The 4286-nt window shown below is 42.8% G+C and overlaps 1 long non-coding RNA gene across 1 annotated transcript; it reads right to left on the reverse strand.

Annotated features, from left to right (window-relative positions):
- Nucleotides 1-630: 630 nt before the first annotated feature.
- On the reverse strand, nt 631-2495 carry LOC138771142 (uncharacterized). The gene is made up of 4 exons (XR_011359552.1): nt 2467-2495; nt 1454-1504; nt 1238-1285; nt 631-654 (listed from the first exon to the last, which is right to left on the reverse strand). It is a non-coding gene; the product is annotated as an uncharacterized lncRNA (long non-coding RNA).
- Between the last annotated feature and the right edge of the window lie 1791 nt (nt 2496-4286).

Consider the following 4286-nt stretch of genomic DNA (forward strand, 5'->3'; position numbering starts at 1 on the left):
GCTGAAATACCCCTTTAAAAAAATAAAAATAGAAAATCTCCTAACACTGTAACTTTAATAGGCTTGTTGTTTAAGACGAGACTATGAGATACTTACTCCCAATCGTCCGAATCCTCCGCGATGTCGTCAATGTCGCTGCTGTTAGTAATAGAATAGAGAAGATAGTGAAAACCTAAGACACATTAGAGACATCAGTGATGATCGGGGTCTATAGGGGAGGAATTATAGGGTCACACAAGTTTTACATTTTTAGTTTTACATTTAAATAAAATGCTTCAAATTTTGCTAGAAAAAATACAACTAATGTAAAATTAAAGGGATAATTCAGCTAAAGTTTTTCTTTCAAACCAGCTACCAGGGATTTGCTACCGCTCTGGGTAGTTCTTGTCCCAGACTAAGATGTCAGAGAGCAACAGACTGGAAAGAATACACCATTTCCTGCAGAACCTACAGCTGCTGAGAAGTACTGGAAATGTTTTTAACAGAAGTGAATTACAAATTTTTGGCACTTTCTGGCTACAGCTAATTTGAAAGAATTTTTTTGCTGAATTACCCCTTTAAAAAAAACTCCTAACACTAATTTTCATAGACTTGTTGTTTAAGACGAGACTAAGAGATACTTACTTCCAATCCTCCTCTGTGTCGTCCTCGCTCCTGTTAGTGATAGAATAGAGAAAATAGTGAAAACCAGACACACATTAGAGACAACAGTTTTCTGGCAGAACTCCGGCGCGGGGGTATTTTTCAGATACGGCCGGGGAGGGGGTGGTTATGGACAGCGGAGGTCTCTTACCTCCCCGGTTCCAGCGCCGGGTTGCGCCACCCTGAACACCCGTCCCGCGCCCGCTTCCTGGTGTGAGCTGCCGCATGAGACGTGACGTCTCCAAGCAGCTCAGCCATTCAGCGGCCGAGGCGGGACTCCGCTACAGTTGCTGAATATGTGAGCTGCTTGGAGACATCACGTCTCATGCGGCAGCTCACACCAGGAAGCGGCCCGTGGGACGGGTGTACGGGGCGGCGCGATCCGAGACCCGGCGCTGGAACCAGGGAGGTAAGTGACCTCCGCCGTCCATAACCCCCTCCTTACACGGCCGTATCTAAAAAAAATACCCACGCGCCGGAGTACCCCTTTAATAAGAGACAATAATGATATTTAGAGACATCTTCACGATGATCGGAGCCTATAGGGGAAGATGCAGTTAAAATAAATAGAAAATATGATTCTTTGAGCCCTCACCTGGGGATGTCCGCAGCCGCGTCATCTTCCTCCTCTTCGTCAGTCTCCCTGTATATAGATCAGAAACCAGCTCGTGTGTTAAATCTGCCCCATAGTTTTTGGGAATATGGGAATATACATATGTGGGATTTTGGTGGGGAACACAGATATAAATGGACTCATATTGTCATATCATGTAGATGGATGATTATATCTCTGCTGCTTCTTCATACTTACACGATGGTCTCCAGGCTCGGGATCCAACGGTGCAGCGGGTACTTGTCGTCTCTGTAACAGAGAACATAGGGTTGGTTAGGGAGGATTGGTACTTGGTCCCATTTCAAACTTTCAGAAAATATTATTTATTGTGACCGCTCAATAAGAACATGAAATCCATCAGGATATTTACTAACCCCTTGTCATCACTGCCAGTTTTCCCATTAAGGGGATGTGCACATTGAGGAATAGGCCAGGAATTTGAAGTGGGATCCGCTCTTAGGGTGTGTTCACACTTCAGAATCTGCACGGATAATCTCCAGTGAATTCCTCCGCTTGCCCCTGCTCGCACCCTGGGCTTCTCCACCTGTCCCATAGACTCCATTCTATGGTCGGGCGAATTCCGCCATCTGCCCAAAGAATTGACATGTCAATTCTTTGGGCGGATGGCTGAATCCCCCCTGACCATAGAATGGAGTCAATGGAACAGGAGGAGATGCGAGCAGTGGAATCCATGGCAGGTTATCCATGCGGATTCCATAATGTGAACACACCCTAAATATCCACTTGAAATTCTTCCCATAAAATATGAATAGAGCAACTCCATTGTGTTTAATGGGATTTCCGCTCTGTTGTTCACACAGCAGAATTTTCTGCCGCGGATCCGCCTTCCGACATAGAATTGACACGTCAATTTTTTAGGCCGATTCCACCAGGGGAATCCTATAGAAGTCAATGGGGTTTGAATTCCGCTTGAATTCTGCTCCTATTCTGCCACAGCTGAAGCAGAAAACTTTCCTCTTCACTTGCGCTGGAACGCATCTCCACCATTGCCATAGACTGCGGTCTATGGTCGGTCAGATTCCGTCATCCAACCGAAGAATTGACAAGTCAATTCTTTGGGTGTAAGGCGGAATCCACCCGACCATAGAATGGAGTCTATGGCACGGGCAGAGATGTGTGTGAGCGGGGGCGAAAACTATTGTAAAAATGATGTATTTGATTTTTTAGCTGTTTAAATGTCATGTAATTACCTGAATATCCACGGGGCGTCCATCACGGCCATCTTCCACCTATTACATAATAATAAAATAATAATAATTGCATATTATAAAGGGGATATTAGTCAGTCCTCCAGGTGCTGCATGTTGGGGGAGGTTTTATAGAAACATGTACATTGGAAATCCACTGGCCCAGATTTATCATACCAGATGATCTGACTATAATGCGCTGTTAGCACTGGGGATTTGGGATGAGATGTGAAAGTCACCGCCATCAATGATTTTGTCTACTTGGTGTTTTTCGTCACTTCGGGACCTTGGTGTGTGCTCTAGGTATGGCGTCTTTTCTTTACATATGTGTTGTGTGTTTTGTTAAGGTTTTTGTTTTTCACTTTACAGTTCATGTGATTGAGGTTGGTTTCACACAAGGCAGTTTTTTTTTGGAAATCTGCCACTGTAATTTTTGAGCCAAAGTGGATCCGGCAGGTAGGAGACATATAAGCGCTTCCTTTATTGTACCCATTACTTTGATCCACTTCTGGTTTTGGCTCAAAAACTGCAATGGCAGCTTTCCAAAAAACTGCCATGTGTAAATCCAGCGTTAAAGAGAAACCAGAGAATCACATGCTCTGCTATGGGGAAAAACACCACAAAATCAGACACAAGAAAAACACATCATTTAAACCAAATGCTGCAAGGTTTGCTAGAAAATAATGGAAGTAATGTAATATGCCAGAGATTTGTAATCTATGAAAAAATGTCAAGTCTTCCATTACTTATCAGCTGCTGTATGTCCTGTATGATGTGGTGTATTCTTACTATTCTGGAGAGCAGGAGAGGTTTTCTATTAGGATTTGCTGCTGCTCTGGGCAGTTCATGACATGGACAGAGGTGGCAGTAGAGGGCACTGTGTCAGACTGGAAAGAATACACCACTTCCTGCAGGACATGTTGCAGCTAATAAGTACTGGAAGAGTTGAGATTTTTAAGTAAATTACTAATCTCTGGCACCAGTTGATTTTATTTTTTTTTCTTTTGCTGAATTACCCCTTTAAAAAAAGAAAGCTCCAAACACTAATTTTTGTAAATTTGTTGTTTAAGATGAGACCCCCTGCGGACATGTATAGTATTTTACTGTGAGATACTTACTCCAAATCCTCCAGACGCTCATCGATGTCGTCGCTGCTGTTGGTGATAGAATAGAGAAGACAGTGAGAACCAAACACACATTAGAGACATCAGTTTTCTGGCAGAACTTCACCATAAAGAAGGGAGTAGAAAGGATTGTTCAGCAAACAGTTTTTTCTTTCAAATCAGCTGGTGCCAGAAAAGTGCCAGAGATTTAGAGATTTGTAATTTACTTCCATTAAAAAATCCCAAGTCCTCCATTACTTATCAGCTGCTGAATGTCCTTCAGGAAGTGGTATTCTTTCCAGTTTGGAAAGCAGGAAAGGTTCTCTATGGGGATTTGCTTCTGTGCAGTTACTGTCCCAGACTTAGATGGCAGCAGAGAGAAACTGTGTCAGACTGGAAAGAATACACCACTTCATGCAGGACATACAGCAGCTGATAAGTATTGGAATTTTTTTTTATAGAAGTAAATTACAAATCTCTGGCACCAGTTGATTTGAAAGAATTTTTATTTTTTTTTTGCTGAATTACCCCTTAAAAAAAAAAAAGCTCCTAATTTTTATAGGCTTGTTGTTTAAAACAAGTCTATGAGATACTTACTCCCAATCGTCCGAATCCTCCTCGATGTCGTCGATGTCGCTCCTGTTAGTGATAGAATAGAGGACATAGTGAAAACCTAACACACATTAGAGACATCAGTGATGGTCGGGGTCTATAGGGGAG

The sequence above is a fragment of the Dendropsophus ebraccatus genome, chromosome 13, assembly GCF_027789765.1.
Source record: "Dendropsophus ebraccatus isolate aDenEbr1 chromosome 13, aDenEbr1.pat, whole genome shotgun sequence".
Lineage (NCBI taxonomy): Eukaryota > Metazoa > Chordata > Amphibia > Anura > Hylidae > Dendropsophus > Dendropsophus ebraccatus.